The sequence below is a fragment of the Malaclemys terrapin genome, chromosome 5, assembly GCF_027887155.1.
Source record: "Malaclemys terrapin pileata isolate rMalTer1 chromosome 5, rMalTer1.hap1, whole genome shotgun sequence".
In the NCBI taxonomy this organism is placed as follows: domain Eukaryota; kingdom Metazoa; phylum Chordata; order Testudines; family Emydidae; genus Malaclemys; species Malaclemys terrapin.
The window spans coordinates 74,526,551-74,551,362 of NC_071509.1; the positions used below are offsets into that span (position 1 = coordinate 74,526,551).

The following is a 24,812-nucleotide window of genomic DNA, read 5'->3' on the forward strand; positions in this document are numbered from 1 at the left end:
TCTTAATGTTAAGGGTAGGAAAAAAGCTTATTTGGAGGAGTCTTTAGAAATAAAAAGTAAGTAGAGGTGTTTAATTCTGGTGTGTCCTATTATAAATGTGAAGTTAATTGAATCCTATCTACTTAATCAACTTCATGTGATACTTTCAGACACATGTTTGAGCTGTTGGCATTTCCTTTCCAGTTCAGAAAAGATGATAAACTAAAGCTGTGTAAGTATTCAGTCTCCAGAACCTGTAGGATTAATTGATTCATATTAGTGCAAATTGGTATCTTGTGGAGGAGTTAGCTGTCAGAATGTTTAAATATTGACCCCTTTATTTGGTAACAGTAAATAGAAACAACTTTACATGGGCCTGATTGAGCACAGATCCATCACACGGTTCTTAATTAGAATAAACCACCACTTTCCTCCATTCTGATTTTTCTTTTAATGAAACTGTATTGGAGTAGACACAGCAGTAAATGAGACACAGACAAAAATAATGTGATTTAATGCTGGGCCACATAATCTGTAAGAAATAAATCTTCTGGCACCCACCTAGTCCAGTCTGGTAGGTATTGAAACTTTGCCATCCAGGAGGTCTTGTAAATGACACCCTTTCAGGAGATAAAAGTTCATTCCACCAAATCCTTACAGAAATTTAGAGATCTTCCCCATTTATAGCTCTCCTTGACCAATATTACATTGATTGTGACTGCATCTATAACCTCAATCCCAAACTAATCTGTGAACCTCCTTATCTGCCAGCCACCCATTGTGTACTCAGTGGATTATACGGCAGATTCAGACCTCATCTGGTGCTGCATGTTAGACTAACCCTGAAAGGACAAACTGGAAACGTGCTTACTGAAGCCAAATATCCCTGCCACATAATATAGTCCCAAAAAAATGGCCTCGAAACTATTCCATCACATTCTGTTACCCCTCTCTCCCCTCCCCAGCTACCTCACTTCCTGTTCCAAGAGTCCTCCACTCCACTTATTTTTTTAAAGACATGCAGGGATCTGAGATCTCTACTCCATATGAAGCTGCTGTATTGTCATTGATCTCCTCTAAACTTTCATTCTGCCAGTGATGCCAAAGAAAATGCTGTCTTCTTTGTTCTCTCTCTGTACAGGTCCTAGCACAGTGAGGTCTTGATCCTCCATTCAGGCTTGTAATAAAATAATATAAATGCCCAGAGGGCCCTTTCCACATAAATACTATTGTTACCTCATTTGATGGCCCCCTGAGCAACCTAGTCTCTTTTGGGTAAATGTAGGATCAAGTAGGCCACCCTTAGGAACTCATTCCCCATCATTCCAAGTTAGGGGTGCTTTTGAATCAAAAGACACCAAAAAATGCCTAAACAAAACATGTGAAACATGACCCTTTTCCTTACCATTTGTGTATACCCTGCTGTACACCAACTATCCTTGTGTACGTGGACACTTTGTCATCCTAGAGGACAGTGAATGTAACTAACCCTCCAGTGAATGAGAAATCCCTTGCATGGACCCACAAACCACATGACTCTACAGGAGAATTTGATTCTGGCCAAGTAGGATGCACTCAGTATAGATGAAAGTCTGTAGTGAACCAGCACCACAGCTGACAGAACCTTCTATTGCTCGGAGATGAGACATACATGGGGGGAGGCTGGAACCTACCCAAAATGTGGTATTTTAGAATAAACCAGCTTTGTATGCCCTGTGGTCCTGTGGCAATAGATTTCTCTATCAGTCTGTGAGGTCAGGAGCCAAGAATCCACAATGTCTGTGGCCCTCACTTGGGTTGTATTTTACCCTGCTACCAGGTCTTGAAACCCGTCTAACGGAAAATGAGAAAAAGAAATGCTGTTATCAGTACCAAGGATGTGGTAAAATAATTGTTACATTTTAAACAGTGACATATAAGCACACATAAGACATGTCACACTCTGGGAATCTGATTTACTGACTATTAATAATGTGGGACACAGCCTGATTGTCAGATCAGGAAACAACCTTCCTAGTATGAAAGATGTCGGCCCAGATCATGATAGTTACCAGGACAGGTAAGAACTCTAGGGATGTAGTGTTCTTAACAGTTTCTCAGATTGTGCAGTCCTCTGGCCATAGGCCTTGCAAGTACAAACTGAAGCTGATTTTTCCCAGGTATATCTACATATATCTGGAAATTAATTACAAATCTTTACTCACACACCCCAAAAGAGACTATATTATATCTGCCTAGACTGTTCTGAGAGAGAGGTGCTCTCATATTTCTATGGTAATGTTGGCACTTGACTTCCTTAGTTCTTGGGCATTTATATTATTTTTTACAAACACAGAAGGCCCACACTGGGTCAATTACTGCTAAAAAATCTTGTTAAACTAAATTGATATATTTTTAAAGAGATTGTAAGTTTGATTGATAAAGGTAACAGTGTTTATGGGCTAAGCTTAGACTTCTGTAAGTCATTTGACTTGATATCACTCAATATTTTGTTTAAGAAACTTGAACAATACAAAGCAACATGGCACAAAATTGGCTAACTGATAGGTCCAAAATATAATTGTAAATGAAGAATAATCATCTTGTGTGTGTATTTCTAGTGGAGTCATGTGGGGAATAGTTTCCCGGCCCTATATTATTTAACATTTTTATCATTGAACTGAAAGAAAACATAAAATTTCTGAAAGTTTGCAGATGACACAGAGGTTAGGGCGGTGGTAGACAAGAGGACAGATCACTGATGCAGAGTGATCTGGATCATTCGGTAAACTGGGTACAAGCAAACTATAATCACTTCAGTATAGCCAAATACCGGCTTGTAGGATGAGGTAATATCCTGGGAGGCAATGCCTCTGAAAAAAGACTTGGAGTTTATAGTGGATAATCAGCTGAATATTACTCCTGGGGGAATTCTGCGCCAAAATATTAAAAATTCTAAACCAGCAAATTAAAAATTCTGTGTACAATATTTTAAAATTCTGCATATTTTATTTGTCAAAGATTTGTCAAATTAAGGCAATATCATCACACAGGTTTCAATTATTTTGGTAATTTATTTAAACTACAATACAATGGATGGAGAATGGGAGTGGGGAGCTTTGGAGGAAATCTCCAAACCCCCTTTCTCTAATAGTAATGTAGCTAGGTTTTACCCTTTATTTGTAGTTATTACTCAACAAATGCCATATGCTCAGAGTTATATCATAGGCAACTGAAGAGCAAGTGAGTGCTGCGGAGTCCAACTGACCATTTATATTGGCTATTGACCATCTCTAAAAGGTCAGTACCAAACAGTTCATGGAGTACATTTTTATAGGAATTTTTTTCAGTCCAAAAATTTAGACCAGTTTTTATCACTAAAGCACTGTCAACATTTATAAGGCCATACTGTCCTTCACACCACTCTGGCAATGTAAAGGAGCCTTAAAACTTTTATACCCGTTTTATACTCCTGGGGGAATTCAAAAAAGGCAATAGAAAATTTTCACTAAGCAGGCAGGCTGCTATATTCTGAGAAAGTAGGAGTGGTGCAGAGGAGAATCACCCCAAAGCCCTATCTCTCCACGTCAAGCATGCCACAATAACGAGCAAGAGGGACAGTGTCTGTCTCTCCTGGCTGCTGTAGGTTCCAGAACCAACCTGCCTGTGCTGCCAGGGAGGGGCACATGATTGCTCTTGCAGGCTTCCCTTTGCTTCCCAATCAGAAGTAATTTTTTCTTCAGGGAAGCAAAGAAATCTGTGGGGGACACGAATTCCATGCATGTGCAGTGATGCAGAATTCCCCCAAGAGTAGAATATGAGCTTCCCGTGCAGTGCTGTGGCCCAAAATGCTAGTTCATTGGGTGATAAGTAGGCGTAGAAGGATTAGATTTGTATTGGTAAATGTCAGTTTCAGTGTACACACACAAACAGATAACAAAATATTTTAATCAGTAATAATAAAAGTTTACACATGCGAAAATAAGAAAAAATGGCTTGAGAACTTACTAGAGTTTGATGAAAAGATATTTATCTTGTATATTTTGACATGTGATGTTCAGTTTGTTTGAATGGTTATAAAGCTTTAACTTTTTCAGTCTAAACATTTGTTGTCAGTAAATAATTCTTATCTGATCCCCCATAATTTCCCACAATTGTGAACGTTTAAATGGATAAAAATAAAGCTTAAAATTATTTTAGACAACTGTGAAAAATTTAAATCAAAAATTTTAAAAAGATGTTTTAAAATAAACTGATATCCATCAAAATCATGAAAAAATGAATAAGATAGAGATGGTGCAATCTATTTGACACTGGTGTGATCGGTACTGGACTACTGTGTCCAGTTCTGGTGTCCACAATTCAAGAAAGATGTTGAAAAATTGTGGAGAAGAGCTGTGAGAATGATTAAAGGATTGGAAAACATGCCTTATAATGATAGATTTAAGGAGTTCACTATAATTATCTTATAAGAGAGAAGGTTAAGGGGTGACTTGATCACAGTTTGTAAGTATACATGGTATAACAAGATCTGATGCCTGAAAGTTGGTCCAGCTCAGTTTATTCCTCCACTGGTGAATCCCCAAGTATTTAACCAAGATCTGAAAGTCAACTAACAATCAGACCTCCCCAGAATCCACCTTGCCCATGGGATTGGTTAGGATGAGACCCCTTGGCTGTCAAAGCAGACATATATTCTAGGCAGGCCTCTGCACCTGGATCATTCATGCTGGTACTTGTAGGAAGTGTAAAAACAATTCTTTTTATAACATTCCAATTTGAAGTTCTGATTTCCTTTGACTTCAAATGCAATGACCTTTGCAGCAGTACAAGCAGATTACTGTCCTTGCAGGGCAGTAGAAACATCCTAACTGGAGTCATCATCTCTACATTGACATTATGGTCAGGCCAAATCAAAAAATTTGAGTGATCATTGGCTACCTTCAGCCACAACTTCTCATTTCTGAACCATGAGACTGCTTCTCATGCAGCGTGGGCCCTCCAAACCACATCAAGTATCACAGTACAGCACACCAATTCCCCTCTCATTGATTATAAATATAGTTTAATAGAGGCTTAAGAATATGTTGAGGAAATCCTCCTTCCATATGTTTTCCAAGCGGTCTTTATGCCATGCCAGTCCCTGCCCCCCCAGCCTGGGTCCTCCAAGGGCAAGCAAGTGGGAAAAAGGCGGTTTTGATGGGATGCCTGGGGGCGCCCTGCCAGTTCTCATCAGGGTTCCACCCTCAATAAAGCTTCCCTTCTCCAATCGGTTGTGTGCTTTCCTCCGGGAGAGGTCGCAGCTGACCTTGGACTGATGGGTCCTCAACACCATCTCCCGGGGCTATACCCTCCAGATTACTTCCTCCCCACCCAACCACCCCTCCAGCACTGGTTGGCCTCGGAGTTCTCCCAGGCCAGAGACAGGATGGACAAAGTCCTCACGGTGCCCCGTCGCTGGAACTGGTGTCAGACCTGGGATGGGGAGCCTATGTGGGAAACATTCAGACCAGGCCCGGCTCTAGGATTTTTGCCGCCCCAAGCAAAAAAAAATTTTGGCCGTCCCCCCCTTTTTTTTCATGCCCGCCCTGCCCCTGGCCCCGCCCCAACTCCACCCCTTCCGAACCCCTTCCCCAAATCCCCAGCACCGCCTCCTCCCCCAGGCGTGCCGCATTCTCCCCACCATTGCTTCCTGCCCCCCGCAACCAGGGCCGGCTCCAGTATTTCTGCCACCCCAAGCGCAAAAAAAAAAAAAAAAAAAGCCGCGATTGACGGCGGCACTTCAGCGGCAGGTCCTTCGCTTCTAGAGGGAGTGAGGAACCTGCCGCCCCCGAATTGCCGCAGGTACTGCCCCTCTCCCTTGGCCGCCCCAAGCTCCTGCTTGTTAAGCTGGTGCCTGGAGCTGGCCCTGGTTCAGACCCAAGTTCTGTGGCCGGTTCAGGATCTGACCCTCCACATAAACGTCAAGGAGCTCAGGGTGGTACAGCTGGCGTGCATAGCCTTCCGCTCGCACCTGGAGGGCTCATGGACAACACAGCCTCGATGTTCTACATCAACAGGCAAGGCAGGGCACGATCCTCTGCCACAAAGCCCTCAGGCTGTGGGACTTTTGTATATAACCCACTACATCTGCTTATGGGGCTTCCATCTGCCGGGCACCCGGAACCCACAAGCAGATCACTTGAGCAGGGACTTCTCCTCTCAGCATGAGTGGTCTCTCCACCCCGAGGTGGGGCACAGACTTTTCCAAGTGTGGGGAACTCCCCAGGTGGACCTGTTTGCGACTCGGCAGAACCATTGCTGTCCTCAGTTCTGCTCCGGGGGGGGGCTGGGACAGGGCGCTATCTCCGATGCCTTCCTCCTGTCCTGGTCAAGCCAGTTTCTCTATGCCTTTGCCCTGTTCCCACTGATCAGCAAGGTCCTGGGAAAGATAAAGGCGGACAAGGCCCGGCTCCTTCTGATTGCCCTGGCCTGGCCCTGGCAGCACTGGTACAGGACCCTCACAGGCCTGGCAGTTGCCCCACCGTGGCCGTTGCCGTCCCGCCTGGACCTGTTCTCCCAGGACCAGGGCCACCTCCTCCACCCCAACCTAGTGCACTCCACCTCATGGCGTGGCTGCTCAATGGTTAGGTAGGGAGGAAAGGACGTGCTTGGAAGGGGTTCAGCGCATCCTCCTAGAAAGCAGGTGATCTTCCAAGCGCTGAGCCTACTTGGCAAAGTGGTCTCGGTTTTCCAGATGGGCAGACGAGCGGGGCGTTTCCCCAGTGGCTGCCCCGATCCAGCTTATTCTGGACTACCTCCTTCACTTTAGAGCCCAGGGCCTGGCACCCTCATCTGTCAAGGTGCACCTGGTGGCCATATCGGCCTTCCATCTGCCAGTGCAGGGCCACACAGTATTTTCCCATGCTATGACTGGCCGATTCCTTATGGGGTTGGATCATTTCTTCCCGTATGTTAAGCCCCCACTCCTGCAGTTGGACCTAAACCTGGTGTTGGCCCATTTCACAGGGCCCTCGTTTGAGCTGCTAGCCACATGCTCTTGGTCACACCACTCATGAAAGATGGCCTTCCTGCTTGCGATCTCGTCGGCTAGGAGGGTCATGAAACTCAAAGCCCTGACCTCCGAGCCCCCGTACACTGTGTATCATAAAGATAAGGTCCAGCTCCACCAACACCCTTCATTCCTCCCAAAGGTGGTCTCCGCCTTTCACCTGGGTCAGGACACTTTTCTGCCAGTCGTCTGCCACAAGCCCCATGCGTCCAGTGAGGAGCGCTACCTCCACACATTGGATGTGCGATGGGCTTTTTACCTGGAACGTACTAAGCCATTCAGAAAGTCCTCAAAACCGTTCATCGCCTCGCCCGAGCGCATGAAAGGTCAGCCGATCTCCACTCAGTGGCTCTCCAACTGGATCACCTCGTGCATCCGTACCTGTTATGAACTGGCAGGTGTACTCAACTAGGGCACAGGCCTCGTCAGCTGTCTTTTTGGCCCATGTCCCCTTTCAGGACATTTGTAGGGCTGCCATGTGGTCTTCAGTTCACACGTTCACCTCGCATTATGAGACTGTCTCTCAGATCAGGGAAGACGCCGGGTTCGGCAGGGCCGTTCTCCATCCTGAGAGTTTGTGAACTCCTTCCCACCTCCAACAGATATAGCTTGGTATCAGCTATTGTGGAAGTCACATGAGCAATCACTCGAAGAAGGAAAAACAGTTACCTTTCTGTAACTGGTATTCTTTGAAATGTGTTGCTCATGTCTATTCCACATCCGCCCTCCTTCCTCTCTGTCGGAGTTGTCTGGCAAGAAGGAACTAAGGGTGTGGGGAGCGCACAGCGCCCCTTATACCGCATCATGGAGGTGCCACTCCAGGGTGCTCCCCTAGGGGTACTGCTAGGAAAAAAACTTCTGGCACCGGTGCACGTGGTGCCCCTTTCCCCCCCATACCATTGTCCCCCATTCTCCACCTCCATGGTGGAGGCTCCATGTGCTTCTTCATTGCCCCCTTATCCCATGAAAGGGACTCCATGTTCCCCTCCATCAGTGATTCCATGTGTCTCCCCACATTTCTCCTTCCCCCAAGCTAGTGGCTCTGTGTGTGCCTCCTTCCTCCCACCATTCTTATTTCTTATTTTCTAGTTGGAGATTCAAGTGAGGATGGGAGAAAGAAGGAGAGAGGATAGAAATTCAGCCACTGTTTTTGTTTGTTTTTTAAATGAGTGAAGATGTAAGGAAGAAGATTTGAGGCCCTGGTCCAGCACAGTATTTAAACATACACTTAGACTTTTCTGGATCAGGACCTCAAGGAGAGGGCCAGAGTAAGATCTGGCAGTTATTAACCTAGAAAAAGTTTATTAGAAGTTTATTATTAAAAGAAAAATTGTAACATGATATTTTCTCCCTTCACTTGCATATTGGGATGCTAGATTCACACATTTTCTTTCTGTCTTGAACACACACTGATGTCCCAGAGACAATGGGAGAGCCATGCCCTCATATATGGGCTTTGCACATAGCTTCTGTCTCTTTAGTAGCTCTTCCAAACTGCTGAAGTTTTGTGCAGAAATGAAAGCACATTCACCTCCTAAGGTCTGAAGAGGTCTGGCCATTTTGCATGGGATTCTGAATACCACTGGATGATTTGGTTCTTTAAGAGGATTGTGTATTACTTGCTTCCTGTATGCTGTGCTCAATAGTTCTGTTTGGGTGTGTAAAGGGGTCATTTTCCTGAATTTACCCTACAGCTGCAATATATAGCTACAATGTGCATTAAAACAGACAAAAAAAAATCTAATTTTTGAATTGCCTTGCTTCTGCTGTTTTCTGTAATTTTCTTAATGCCAATTTAATGTTTATTTTTGTGTGTTCATTTAAACTAAACATCACTTTCAAGTGTACTGAACCAGAGAGACCAGTTTTTTCTTTGATGTTCCTCCTTGACTCCTCTTAACATTAATGGGAGTTAAATGTGTGCTCATCAAGAAGGAATAGACCTCTAAATTAAGTTCTGTTATTCTAAGACTGTCTCTGTTGTGTTTCATGGCTTTATGGAGAGCTATAATTTCTGTGCATTTTCATTTGCTGCACTTTTTGATTAATCTTTAATTTCTCCAGTAATTAATTCTATTTTTCCCATCAGGAAAGGTCTTAAAACAAAGTGTATATATAGCAAGCATAAAAGAAGACACATTTAACATTATTGAGCTATCTTGTTTTTGTTTTTCTGTGACAATTAATGGAATATTAAGCATCTGAAAAGCTACAGAACTGCAAATGAGGTAAAAAATGACTAGAGAAAATGTAATTATTCAAATTAAAATGTATTAGAACTTGCAATTAGTTTAGAAATCAAACAGAACAAAGTGTTCAACTTCTAAGCAAAATATTCTTATGCACTATTCATGTAGGTCACATCAGCACTTAGTGAGGACTTGAGATATTGTACAGTTTCAAGAGTCAACATCAAACACCATGCCAGTAATTTAAAACTCTACTCTTCCTGCGAACTAGTCATGCTGTCACAGGGTATGTCTACACTGCAATCAAACACCGCAGCTGGCCTGTGTCAGCTGACTCAGACTTGCAGAACTCAGGCTATGGGGCTGTAAAATTGCAGTGTAGACATTCGGGTAAAACTCTGAGGCTCACAAAGCTGAAAGAGGACTATGGCTGTAACCTCTTTTTCCTCACCGGTCTCCTTCCCTCCAACAGGCCCAGGATTCCTGTAATACATTTAATCATTTTTCTGTAGGAAGGATCCTCCCTAACTTCAGCTGATTTCTGGCAGGTTGAAGAACCTTTCAATTCCATTATTTTCTAAGCACTGCTACCTGGCCTGTTAACTCATGTTCAGGGACATTTCAGCTGGTCTGTTCCTATCTCCTTTCTTTATGGGAAGCTAGGCCCTAGAGCTCTTTTTGTTTCACAAACTTTCCCCAGTAAATAGTATAAAGTTAACATAGGCTAATTTGTGTCAACTTGCTCTTTAAGTACACTCTCAGTCGTAGAAGCCCAGAATGCATTAGTTATATTATAATTAGTGAGACTGGTCATTCCCTAATTATAATATATTTGATACCCCCTTGGGTGAGAAATAAGTATGTCAGAATTACTCTGAAAGCAGAGTAATTAAGTCCATAAAAATGTAATGTGGGGGTTCAGAAGGAACATAGGATAAGTACACAGAATAAGAATTGTAAGAGCCACAGGATTTGAAAAAATGTAAGAGAAGTTGAGACAGATCCTTGGGGTGAGTGAAAGAGTTGGTTTTGTTTTGTCTGAAATTTGGAGAAAAAATATTTGACATATTTAAGTTGTGAAATACCAGAAACAATTATTGGGACAGTTCAGGTCCAGTCCTGGGAATCAATTCTGTCTCCAACGAATATGAATATCTCCCCTTGACTTCAAGAGGAGTTATTCATAACCCATGTAGAGAAGAACATGCCTTGGAGTATTAAAATTTCACCTGTTGCACCTGGAGGGGATTTCATGCCCAGCAGGATGAAAACAAATTAATCACACAGAATTCTGTAAAACAACACTTCCTTCCAACAGAACCGAGGGAATCCTATGTATCTAGGACAACGTATAAATAAGCTAAATATCTAGTATATTAAGTTAAAGTAAACTGTGCCATAGATTTTTAGAATTGCAAAAGAACAAAGGAGAAAGAGCAAAGACCCATGATCTGATATTATGTCACTTTCTGTATCGAGGTGAATTCCTAGGTTTTGAACCTATTGAAACATTTTTTGTGTTGACAGATCACGCATTGACCAGTTTTGGACCTGAATATGAATCAGTTTGCAAGCTACCAGTTCTGATTACCACATAGCATAGCTTAAATGTTTTTGACACTTAAACACTGGGAAACCAAGCATGGATTAACTAGGCCTGTCTGTATATGGTATTTGCATTACTTTTCTGTAATTAAAGACTAATGAGCATGCCCTTTATGTGATATTTTACTTCACTTATAACTTTATAAATATTTCAACTTTGGGATAATTAGGTAAATTGAACTTGATTAATTAGTAATGCAATCAGTGAGTGTAGTTTGAGAAAGTATATTATACCAAAAAGTGGAATTATAAAACATTTTAATAGGCCCCGAGTAGAATCTTTAACAAAAGTTCAATGTTTTGAGAAGCCAAATTCACACATACGCGTGTGTGTCTGTCTCTGTGTGTGTGTCTGTCTCTCTCTCTCTGTTATTGGAGTGGACATTGGAAGAGGGGAGAAAGAGAGCAGTTAGAAGCACCACTTATTATCTAGGGTGCCTGACGCTTCCCACTATAAGACACAGTTCTCAGTTGCTTATAATTTCACCTGTTTAAATGTTGTACATGCCATCTTCCTTGACTGATTTTTTTGGAAATTTTCAGCCAAAACAGTCCATTTCTGAGAATGAGAGTAGGGAAAATTACCTTTTTTTTGTCCATGTTAAAAACTTTTTAATGACCTTTTCTTTGGAAAGTTCTAGCGGCCCTGTGCTTTGGAGTAGGACCTTGAAATTTGGCAGTCGGGTGGCCTTTATATCTGGGATGTGCCTTGTGCGGTCCCTTTGAAATCTGTCCAATTTTGGCCAAGTTATAAGCATTTGAAAAATCCCAATTTGCACATGGTCTGTGCAAAGACTTTTTAGAATTTTAGCAGCTAAATTCCCTCAAAGATTGTATGTGACTAAGCATTCTCCAGCTTTGGGACTGAGCAAGACTTGACCTACAATTTCAGCTTGGGGCTGCTGTGGGACATACCGGGTCTGGGCCTGGGGCCTGAGACTTAGAGCAGAGAGACTCTTGTGCTCTCAGTGGTTCTGATGCAGAGGGGAGAAGAGCCAGATCTGCTTGGGTGTGGGGGGAGGAGATTGGGACAAGAAGTCAGGGAGTGGAGGTTGTTGAGGGAGGGGAGAGAGAAACAGGTAGTTGGGATGTCGGGAAAACTGGGGCCTGGTCTACACTGGGGCGGAGGGGAGGGAATTGACCTAAGATATGCAACTTCAGCTACGAGAATAGCGTAGCTGAAGTCGACTTATCTTAGGTCGACTTACCTTGCGTCCTCATGGCACAGGGTCAACTGCTGTTGTTCCCCATCAACTCCGCTTCTGCCTCTCTCCACGATGGAGTACAGGAGTTGACGTCAGAGCAATCGGGGATTGATTTATCGTGTCTACACTAGATGTGATAAATCAGTCCCTGATAGATCGATCACTACCTGCCGATCCAGCGGCTAGTGTAGATGTACCCTGGGATAGGAAATGTCATCCCCGGGCTCCTAAACTTTTGAGTGCTTGACTTTGCAACCTTAATAATATTCTTCAACATAGTTCTTTGTGTGTAATATAGAGCAAAATACATAATCACATACCCCAAGCGCACCAACCATATGGATATATTTTAGATAGTTCTAGGATAACTGTATTGATGTGGCTATACCTGGGGGAGAGGAAGTATAACATGGGAATATTTACTATGAATTATTTTGCCTTTAGTGCTACTTTAAAGTTAAAACAATTTGTTTATTAAGCGTTTCTAGTGAAAATTATTTTAAAGTCAAACATTCTGAACACTATAAAAAACCTTCCTTTTAACAGGTGACGCTTTGGAAAATCCCACTAGGCACCTACCTACATCTTTAGGCGCCTAAATACCTTTGAAAAGCTGACCTAAAACTGTTAAGTGACTTCCTCAAGGTGACAATAAAAGGCATTAGAAACTAGGTGACCTGATTTATAGTCTTTTTTTAAATTGCTGCACTACACTGTGCTGAAGAAAGCTGGCAAGACCAAGAGATACATAGGAGAATGAGTTTCCTGAGAACAGGAAGAGAATTGTTTATACAGATTTTCAGTGTGCCTTGTAAATTGCTTTCTCTGGGTCATAGTTTTATAAGCAACATATCATCAGTTCTCTTTCAAGCACAATAGACTTTTGATTGCTAGTGGTCCTGGTTCAAAAGCACATGTCCTTTTGTTTCTGGGTCAAAACATTGTTTGTATTCCCCCAGGTGTTTTGTTTGTTTTTACAGTAGTGCTAATCTGTTGAAATAGCTTTAACCTAAACTCTTATTGAATGGGTAGCACATTGGATTAGTGGTTAGTGTAAAATAAAAGAAACATCAGTTGATGCTGATCATAAACTAAAATATTTTTTTAGACTTTTGGAGGATGTTTAATTTTAATGCATAATTTTACAGTTTTAATTCTTCTGCTCTAAAGTCTAAAAACATATTTGTCAGCATCAGATGATCTTTCCTAATTTTGCACTAACAGCTAATCAAGTGTGTTACCTATAAACATGTCTGTAATTCTTATAAGAGCCTTGAGAAAAGCGCACACACATTTAATGTTTTTGGTTTTTTTAATGTAAGGTTTTGAGCTAAAAACATAGTCAACTGGAAATAATGCCCAAGAACTGCTGATGCTATAATATCAAGGGGATTATTTCTAGTTAATTAAGTGAGGTTTTTAGCTCAAAACTTTATATTAAATATATTTGTACTTTTCTCAAGGCTCTTATAAGAATTATATATGGACATAATTATTTCTAAATTGTACTAAAAATGTTACTTAAAGTTAAGGTTGCAAAAGTAAATTTGCTTTCAACATAAATGCTGAAGATACTGTTGTATAAACTGGTAATTGTCTGTAATATCCAGAATGATCTCAATTCACATAATGTACACTCAAAACATACTCACATATTCAACTCCACAACACTTGGAGGAAGGAAGCATGAGTGGGATAAGTGTGAGTTTTTCTTGAAGGAAAACAGTTGTGTGCGGGGGGGAGGGGATGTTCCAAGTCCCTGTACACTCACAGCCCCTTTGTTTAATTGCTTACATATTAATTGTTAGGGGCTAGAGTGGGGGCTGGAGGTGGTGGTAGTGCAGAGGACTATGGAAGGATCGTGTGTGTGTGTGTGTGTGTGTGTGTGTGTGTGTAAATTAAGGCATATTGGAGGGACAGAGACTTAAGAGGTCTCTCACTCCCCTGCTCTAGACACACTGCATCAGTCATTCCCCTGCTCCAGATTCCAGAAAGTTTGGTTAGAGCTGAGGAGCAGGGCCTGAGAATAGACATGGAGCTGGGGACGAGTACCCTTCTCTCTGCCCCAGTTTTGTCACTGACAAGCATTAGATTCATCATCCACATGAGTGGTCAGTAGTTCTGATTAAAGATTATTCACTTTGACAAATAATTCTGCTATACAGACATATGTAATCCAATTTAACATTTGGAACATATGCACTAGTAAGTATCAGCTGAAGCTGAATTGAATTACTCATGAGTGCGTTTTCTTATTAGAACTATACAGAGTGCCCTGTTTAATTTTAAAATAAATTCCCACATAATAAATTACTGGCCTGTAAAGAACTTTCATTACCTAGATAAGTTACAATTAAAGATGACAGCTACCTTTCAAACATGAAACATTTTTGCAGTTTTGTAATTACTAGTTATGAGTCATCTAAAAAGTATCTCATTAATGTGCTAATATTAATGTTCTAGAAAGAGTTCCTGTTTGCCTCACAGTGAAATTTCGTTAAGATTTCAATTCACATCAAATTCACAGTCCATACTGTGCACTAGATGAGGAAGGAGTTGTGCAGAAAAAAATAGTATGTGATACTGTAATCAGATTGCATCATAATGCATATGCACACGGGGGCAGAATTAACATGATGTGGGCAACTTTAATTCTGGCATTTCTTATCTTTTGAGCGCTTGACTTTGCAACTTAAATAACTTAGTGTTTTTTGTCTGTAATTGAGTCTAACTTTCTCTGCAAAGAATATCAGAGCACTTTACAAATCTTAATTTAAAGGTGGGGCTGGTAACAGCATTCATTATTGAGGTTCCTTGATGCTTTCCATTTAGAGACCTCATTTTCAGTTGCTCATTAGTTTGCTAACCTTTAACCATTTGGGCTGAAATTTTCCATTGCAGGTGTTTGGCTCAGGCAGAATTGTTTGGGAAAATTTCAGCCAAAATAATCTAGCCATTTCAGAAACTAAGGCTAGGGAAAATATCCATGCTTTTCCTGTGTTAAATTCAGGTGACATTTTCTTTGAAATTCTCTAGTGCCCCTGTCCTTTGGAGCAGGGACTTGAAACTTGACTGGGAATGGGGGTCTTTGCATCAGTGATTTGCCTTTTGCCATGTAATCTACTCAAAACTAGTCAAGAAATAAGCCTTTGGAAAAAACTGCAGTTCGCGTATACTAAGTAGAGACTTGCTAGACCTTTGAAGCTAAAATCTCCAAAGATTCTGTGCATGCTGATCATGCTCCAGTCCTGGGCTGAGCAGGACTTTACCAGTAATTGCCATTCTGGTCTGCTGGGGATAGGGTGACCAGACAGCAAACATGAAAAATTGGGACAGGGGGTGGGGAGGGTAATAGTAGTCTATATAAGAAAAAATCAGGACTGTCCCTGTAAAATTGGGACATCTGATCATCCTAGGTGGGGATCATGCTAGGTCCAGGCACTGGCACTTGAGTGCAGAGTGCCTGCATTTCCTGTGTTCTCAATGGCACACACACCCTACTAGGTCCAGGCAGAATGTAGGAAGAAGCTGCCTGATTCAAATGCAGAGGAGACAAGAGCCACAGCTGATGAGACTTGAATGGAACAAGGAGCCCGGGGAAGAACTGAGACTGCAGGCTGCGGGGAAAGATGATACTTGGTGGATATGGAGAATGGGGTTGGGATCCAGGTAGATAAATGTGGAAAGGGGCAAAGACACTAGGATAAGGAGCCATGGAGGAAGTGGGGAGGACACTGAGTTTGGATGAGGAGCCTGGAGAGGAAGACTGGGAGGCAGTGGGGTTGCAGAATGAGAGTGGGGGAAGAGTGAAGTCAGTAGAAGGAGAGAGAGAGATTGGATGAAGAGCTGGGAGGGGCAGGAGAGTATGAATGGCTATGCAAGGTGAATGGAATCAGGAATGGTGGGGCAGAGATTGGGACTGGGACAGAGTCTGGAGGGGGGAGACTAGATTGGCTGGGCAAGAAGACGAACTGCAATGAGGAGTGGTAACTAGAACTGGCTAGGAGTATAGGACTGGGATGACATGCCAGAGAGCAGAAGGGACAGGTTGGAAGGGATGGGGAAGAAGCAGTCAAGTAGGGGAGGGAATGGGTAGAAGAGCCTGTGCCGACTAGAGTATATATATATATATATATATACACACACACACACAGAGAGAGAGAGAACAGGGATAAATGTACCTTTGGTTAAAAAGCAGCTTGCCTCTGGAGTAGAACTTGGCAGAATGTTAGAAAAAAAACTGTGCTTTTTAGTTTATAGGGCTTTTATCATTGTAACAAGTGATAAATACAGAACTCTTATATATCAAAATAACATACTGTGAAAAAGTTCCTCCTCTATCTTGGTGGGTCCTGTGCTTACTGGCAGATTTTCTTGCCTCAGAGATTCACCATGTGGGTTGGGGAACAACCCAGAGACCTTCCCCTCTGGAAGAACCCACAGTCCAGATCAATTGGGAGGTTTGGGGGGAACCCAGGCCCACCCTCTACTCCGGGTTCCAGCCCAGGGCCTTGTGGACTGCAGCTGTCTATAGTGCCTCCTGTAACAGCTGCATGACCGCTACAACTCCCTGAGCTACTTCCCCACAGCCTCCTCCAAACACCTTCCTTATTCTCACCACAGGACCTTCCTCCGGGTTTCTGATAACGCTTGTGCTCCTCAGTCCTCCAGCAGCACTCACTCTCAGCTCCTTGCACCTCTTGCTCCCAGCTCCTCACACTACAAACTGAAGTGAGTTCCTTTTAAAACCCAGGTGCCCTGATTAGCCTGCCTTTATTGATTCTAACAGCTTCTTCTTAATTGGCTCCAGGTGTCCTAATTAGCCTGCCTGCCTTAACTGGTTCTAGCAGGTTCCTGATTACTCTAGTGCAGCCCCTTCTCTGGTCACTCAGGGAACAGAAAACTACTCATCCAGTGACCAGTATATTTGCCCTCTACCAGACTCCTGTACCCCACTGGTCTGGGTCTGTCACAATACATTGTAATAATTGTAGAACAAATGTGACTATTCCCATGCTTATAGATTGTAAGAATAATAAAACTGTATGATTTATATCTAAATATGGCATGAATGCATTGACATTTTTCTTAGAGATTTTTAATTGCTGCTCCCTAGTGCACTACATAACAGTTTAGAATGAGAAGTAAAGGATGTTGTGTCCATTTGAAACTATACAAGGTACTTAAGTAAGCAGACTATTGGAATACAAATTGGAATTTGTCTAGGAGGACCTTGACATTACAGAAAGCTAGCAACATTTCATCTTGAAATGTACTGCCAAGAGGCTCTGACATAGTAGTAACTATATGTCTATATAAAAGTGGGATATATTTTTTTAAGGTACTGTGCAGTATATCATCCTGAAGTCAGAAGTGCCTGCACTTGTATTTCAAAAATAAATGTACTAAATTCAAAGAGTTTAAGCACCATAATAACATACAGCTAAGGATGTGGTGAAACTGCCAGGTGGCTGAGCTCAGAGGGAATGAGGATCAAGGGATGAAAAAAGGACTAGATACATTCATCAGTAAAATGAAAAGTTTCATTTCACAACAGAAGAGACTTATAATTGTATAATAAAGTGAGGTGGGAGGGGAGACATTTAGATGAAATATTAACAACTAACTGTAAACCCGAGATAAGAAATGAGGAATATTGTGAAGTCAACCAGTGAGTGCCTTGAAAGTTTTATGAATTGTACTTTGAAGATTCAGTCTTTCTCCATAGATTGATTTAAAAAAAAAGAAAAACAAAAAACAACAACCCTGCAATACTGTCAAATTAGACCACATTGTTTCTCTGGCATCCCCCTGTTTTCAATCCATTCTGTCTCTCCCTCTTGCAGTCTATCCTCAGACTTTCCATTGCATCAACCATCCCTTAGGAGTTTTTCAAGCATTGTATTTGCATTTTGTATTGTCCAAAGATAGGTGTTTGAAAAGGAAGCAAGGAACTCTGACTGCCCTGGGTTTCAATGGACTGTCTTTGCAGCATTTCTGTCCCTAGCTAGCCTATGGAGCAAGGAAAAGAGATTTGGACAAAAATTTAAATTTTCTTCATAACATCAGTTTAGTGGCAGCACTATATATCAGGATGCATATTGATTCATTTTTTGCTTCATGAAGACACCATGTATCCTGTGGACTACTGGAGATGTAGGGCCTGATTTTGCCTTATTAGTCATGTACATCACTGCAAAATTAGTGTAGAGTGAGAGTAAAATTCTAGCACAAGCCTGAGTGGAAAATACTGGAAGTGTTGTGCACCCACTTTGTACTCACTATGTGTATTTGTCCATGACTACAGAAGGTGAAAATTAGGGAAGAATATGTTCTTTAAAATTTAAGCAGAATTTAATCCTTTTGTGGGCTTTACCACTGAATATGTAGACTGTGTGGCCAGCGACACAACAGCAGGTGATTGGCACTGGTTAGTAAACCTGTCTCCCCTTGAGAAGTTTCAATGTCTTTGGGCAGAGGAGTGTCTATGGTGGGATAGAGGAAACCCCTGAATGAAGAAAATGTCCCCAGAAAGGTGGATGAGCCAGAATTTTTGTTGGCCAACTGTATCCACATTTTTGGGACAATGCCCATCCAGAAATGGCGCAGTTGTGGCTGTGATAAGGTGGATGCTTTTTTCAACTCATAGTGGTGTTCTGGCTAGAAGCTGCAGCAGGCTTATCCCAATCATCTTGACCAGGGGTGGCAAACTGTGGTTTGTAAGCCACATATGGTTCTTTTACCATTAAAGTGCGGTTTGCGGAGCCCCCCCACCCCACCCCCCATTCTCCACATACCAGACCAGAGTGGAAAAGCTCAGGACCTTTGCCATGCAGCAGGATTGTGAGATGTGTGGGCTTCTGCCCATCAGGAAGGGGGATCTCAGGGCTTCAGCACCATGGAATGTACCTGCTGGTGCACGGGGCTTCAGCAGGAGCAGGGCTGAAGCCCCGAGCCCGGTCAGGCACCTCCCATGGGGCTGAAACTCACGAGTCCCAGCAGGTGTGCCCCTAGCTCTCGAACTTCTGAAGATTGTTGTGTGTGGTTTGGAGGGTCAATAAGTTTGACCACCTCTGGTCTTGACCTTTGTCTTGCCATTGGAGTTCTGTGAGATCCTGCCAGGAGAGAAGGTGGAGGGTCTTTGGCAACCCCTTCCTTCTTTATTTTGCTTACGTGTGCACATCAAGAGTCTGTGCTCGATGGTTGCTTGTTCTGATAGGGAAGGACTCAGACATTTGGCAGCAGTTCAGTTGTCCAAGCAGCCCTATTTAGGGATGGCCTCCTTGCGCCAATCTGGGAAAGGCCCTAGAAAAGGTGGGATAAAGAAGCTTCTGTCTTCCTTCTTCTTTCCTGGCTCTAAACTAATCATTGCTTGTTGGAACATTTGCACTATGTTAACTGGACTTGACCTTGAAGACTATGAACTTTGGAAAACAGTCATAATTGATAGAGAACTGCATCAGTTCAGCATTGATATTGCAGCCTTCAGTGAGACAAGGCTTTTGGAAATTGGATCACTAGATGAAGTAAATAATCACTTATATTGGTCTGGGAAACCTGACAATGAACCAAAGATAGGTAGTGTTGGATTTGCTGTTAAGAAGTCTGTCCTTAGTGCATATACCCCTCCAGTACCTATCAGTTAGAGGATCATGCGGCTGGATGTGAACACGAACTTGAGAGTCCTGACTCTTCTGTCCAATTAAAAAAACCCAACACTTGATTATTCCAAACAGCAAAAAGATGAGTTTTGTTCTCAACTGGGACAAATAGTTGAGAATGTCCCCACAAAAAGCAGACTCACTCTTCTCGGTGATTTCAATATGCACGTGGGTGAGGATTTGGAGCACTGGGGACACATCATTGGTAAACACAGCACAGGTAGCCTCAACAAAAATGGCCAGCTTTGTGCCTCTTGTGAGCTGATGCCTATTTTACCATCAGCAGCTGCAGCAAGGTCACATGGAGGCACCCTTGCTCAGGATCTTGGCATCAGCTTGACCTTATCCTGATCCATCCCAGAAACATTCACGATATATTATATGTTCAATCAATGCACAGCGACACTGATCATGCTGTTGTTAGGGCCAAGCTCCAATTACATCCTTAAAAAGATCTGTTCTATGAAGCCAAAAAACCTCACCTCAACATCACTAATATGAAGGATTTTGACACTTGTACAAATTTCCAATGTGCACTTGAGCTTGTTTTTGAAAATGATCAACCTGATTCTGACACCTTGTGAGAAAATTTTAAGAATAAGACACTGGCTGCTGCCAAAGATGTCCTTGGAACCACAAAGAGAAAACATTGACTGGTTTGCAGCATCTGAACATCTGCTGCTCCCACTTATAGAAAAGAAAAATCAAGCTCTCCTAAGTCTACTTCAACAACCGATCAAGCTCAGAACTCTCAAGTTTAAGGAGGCTAAGGCTGTGGTTCGGAATGCACCAGAGAATATGCCCAGAAATATTGGCAAAACCAGTGAAAAAATTATTTAGATTTCTTTTGAAAGAGGGGACCTTCATAGTACCTATAATGGAATTGAAGGGGTACTTGGTCCACTTTGTAAAAGAACAAAAACCTGAAGGCAAAAGATGGTACCATATTGACGGACAGGGAAAAACAGCTTGACCGATGGACTAAGGATTACAAAGAACTCTATTGAAAGAATGCCATTGTCTGTGATACTGCCTTAGCTGCCATTTCCCAGCTTCCAAAAGTGCAGGAGCTGGACCAAATACTGACTCTTGAAGATGTAGAGAAGGCTACCAAAGAGATTGCAACTGGAAAAGCAAGCAGCAGGCAATGACCAGTTACCTCCCGAGCTCCTAAAGGCAAGGGGGAGAAAGTTTGCAAGTGACATCTATGCACTTCTCTGCACCTGTTGGGAAGAAAGCCATATACCCCAGGAACTGAAAGACGCAAAGATAATTATGCTATATAGAAATAAAGGGGACAGAGGAGACTGCAACAATTATCAAGAGATATCTTTGTTCAGTATGGTCGACAAGGTGCTTGCAAGGGTCATATTGAAAAGACCCCAAGTCCTTGCTGAGTCTACCCTGAGAGCCAGTGTGGGTTCAGAGATGAATGCTCCATGACTGACATTTCCTTCATATTGCGCTTGTTTGCAAGAAAAAAGCCATAAACAGGCACCTCTCTATGTAGCCTTCATTGACCTACAAATGTCCTTTGACATGGTTAGCAGGAATGGCATCTATAAGATCCTGTTGAAAATTAGCTGTCCACAAAAGGTGCTTTCCCTATTCAAGAGTTCCACGAGGGAATGAAGGCAGCCATCCAATATGAAAATGAAACATCATCTGAGTTTAGTATTGATGCTGGTATGAAGCAAGGCTGTGTCTTAGCGCCCACTAGCTTTGGTATCTTCTCTATGCTTCTTAAGTATGCCTTTGGAAATGATCAATCTGGCATCTAATTGAATTGAGGATGGCCAACAGCTTGTTTAACATCAGATAAATAACATCAGATGATTCCAGCACAGAAGGCACGTCACCCAGCTTACTATTCAGGATCTCCTTTTTTCAGATGATGCTGCATTCATCTCTAAATTATCTGATGAACTGCAGGTCATGATGAACAAGTATTTTGATGCATGTGCCAAGTTTGGCATGGTGATCAGTATCAAGAAAATTGTCACATATGTCAATAATGAAGCTCTGAAACACATGGATCACTTCTGCTATCTTGGCTCAATTATTACCAGCTCACATAACCTTGATAGGGAACTTGATGTAGAATCTGCAAAGCTTATGTTACCTTTGGCAAACTTACCTCATGTTTTTGAAACAACAAATTGCTAACTCTGAACACAAAGGTGTCTGGTTTATCGAGCTTGTGTCCTCAGTACCGTCCTTTACAGGTGTGAAAACTGAGTCACCTACTCCAAGCAAGCATGGAGATTGAACAGTTTCTACCTCTACTGTCATAGAAAAATCCTTGGCGTTACTTGGAAACAACAGATCACCAATAACGAGATCCTTCAGAGAGCCGGGCCTGCAGTCTATGCAGACTATGCTGGACGTTCACAGGCTTCACTGATTGAGACATGTGGAGCGCATGCCTAAGGATTGTCTGATGATAGCTCTGCCCGGTGGCCATCTTAAGAACCACCCACGATGCAGAGGAAGGCCAAAGCTCCCATAAAGCGACAAGATGAAGCAAGACCTCAAGAAATTCAGCATCCCACTGACAATTGGGAGAAACCTGCCAAAATCATTCAGTTTGGAGAAGCCAGGTTAAGAATGGTTCCATCACCTTGAAGAGCCATCAGAGAGACCAGGCTGAGGCCTGCAGGCAATGCAGGAAACAGAGTGTGCTTCAACTTCCATCTGGTGAGTGGATCTATAGCCACTGTGAAAAAGTTTGTCATTTGGTAAGTGCCACTGACGGACCGACTTTGTCTTGTCTGCTTTCATCTGTCAAGATGTTGAACGGCCACATATTACTGTGAATAGAGGTGGAATGGTTAAATAACATTAATGAAAAGAACTAAATGTACACCAATTCAGAGCCCTCACCCATGCTCTAATTATGTTAGATGAGCATTTTATTAATATAATAATATAATAAAATAATTTCTTTTAAAACATGTACTTATTTGAATGGAGCACACAGAAGTCTTGGCACCCATGAAAATCTCTGACCAGAAGACCAACCAAAAAGAAAAAAAAATCATCTATTAACAAATGAAATCTCCTGTATTTTACACTATTTGAATTACAATGTTTTGTATTTACCAGGATTTTAAACAGTAAGTCTAATTTAAGCTCTGCAAAGACTTATGCACATGCCTAATTCTAAGTAAGTGGGTAGTGCCATTAAAGACAGTGTTATTAGACACATGCACAAGTTTTTGTAGTTGTTTAATTAAGCTGGAACAATAAGAATTTCCAAGATTTAAAAAATGGAAAAATCCAAATTTTGCACAGAAATATGTATTAAATTTACTATTTGGCGAATTTCCACACTTTCTCACCCACCATTGGACAATACAATGTGTTCTATGCCATCTCTGCATTGGAATAGTAGAGAGTGCACAGCCTCAGTAGGAACTCCCAGAAACTCTAGGAAGCACAGGACGAGTAAGTCTGTGCTCTAGGAAGCACAGGACGAGTAAGCCTGCTGTTATACCCTTTAAAAAGGATGAGTTTCTTTCAATGCCAAGCTAGCTCTGCTTGCTGTTGCAGAGAAGGGAGGGGGTATGTTTTGGTCTCTTCCTGATCTTTTCTGAGAGATTAGTTGCTGCTGTGAGCTCTGGGTTTGTGTAGACCTTGATCTGAGCACAAGTGTGGGGTGTCTGGCTCTTGTTCAGGACTGCAAGAGATGAGGGTCCAATTGTCCCTCATCCCTCTCTCCGCCCCCTCCACCAAAATCCACTGCCTGTGAATCTGTGCAGTGCTGAGCACATTTTTACATAAATTCAAAAATATTGAGATCCGTTTCTTTTATCTCCTCTAACAGTCTTCTTCCGGGGTGCTTTTCTCATATACTTCTGTAAAATGATAACTCTCCGTTTGTCCTGCTCTACGAACACTGGGAACAGTTATGTGACAGAATTGAAAAGACCAGGTGTATAGAGGGTTGACAAAAATCAACATGAGATGAGGGTGAGTTTGAATATGTTTGTGTCTGGCAATAACAGACAGAGTTTACAACCTAAGCTGCTGCTGTTCCCACAAGCCCATGTTCCAACAAATACCTATGCTCCCCCAAGTTGCCATCTTCCTACCCTTACCTTAAAGGAAGTTAGCAAGAGAAAATCAAAGCTCTTTCCAAGCAGTGTCAGCAGTCACTATAGAGATTGCCAGAGAACCTAGCCACTGGGGTAATGTAGTGTGGTTCAGCTGGAACTAAACCAAATAGAAGATGAGTTACAATGTGAGAATAGACTTCTGGTGACTTTCTCTGACTTTGGGTGATGCCTCAGAAAATTCCTCCTATGTTTTTCTTTGCCATTTGAACTTACCCTCTGAAATAAAAAACATTGAGGTTCTATCTCCTTCACCTGACTGAGCAGTGGGAAATCTTCCATTCATCTACTGAAGGGCTAAATACTCTCTAGCACCATCTTTTTTTCTGCTTCTTTCACCCCACAAAAGCTCCTTACCAGGTGACTACAGATTTGTTCATAATAGACTGGGAAACCGTCCTACTGATGGTCCTACAGGCCAAAATCAAGAACGGACCTTTGTTTGAAGAGGTTCATGGGATCAGTGTGGCCCTATTTTTTTCTAGCTATATAGAAGAGTTTAACTTTTTGATTAGAAAAATAATGATCATAATTTTATTTTATCCACCTGTATGTATTGTCCATGTTACTTTCTTTTTTTGAAATTACATTTCTGGTTTTTGTTTTAGTATTGTTAATGTCAGAATGTCCATAATTCCTGAGCATGTTTTACACACATTGTGTACAAATCAGAACTAAGCAACCTTCAACTTAGTTTTATATTGTAGAAGAGAGAGCCCAACTGAAAGTGTCACTATGGGGAATACATTAAATTGTATTGTCTATGACATACTGGCTTTATTTTGAGTAGGTTATTGTGTTAAAAATAGAAATGTATGAATTGTTAAACACTATAAATAGATTCCTATTGCTGTCCTTGCTATCTTATTGACCATTAACATATACAGAACAGATAGAATCAATATAGTCTGAGCACCCACATGTATTCTTTATGCATGAAGCATAACAGAAGAAAATACTATATCTTTATAGAACTTTAAATAAATCTACTGAGTTGGTGTCAGTAATTTACTATATCTTCAGAACTT

At 42.0% G+C, this 24,812-nt stretch overlaps 1 protein-coding gene across 2 annotated transcripts in view; it reads left to right on the forward strand.

The window, feature by feature from the left end:
• The window catches only part of SPOCK3 (SPARC (osteonectin), cwcv and kazal like domains proteoglycan 3), a 396,496-nt gene that overhangs the window by 273,718 nt on the left and 97,966 nt on the right, over nucleotides 1–24,812 (forward strand). The gene's annotated exons all lie outside the window — the stretch shown is intronic.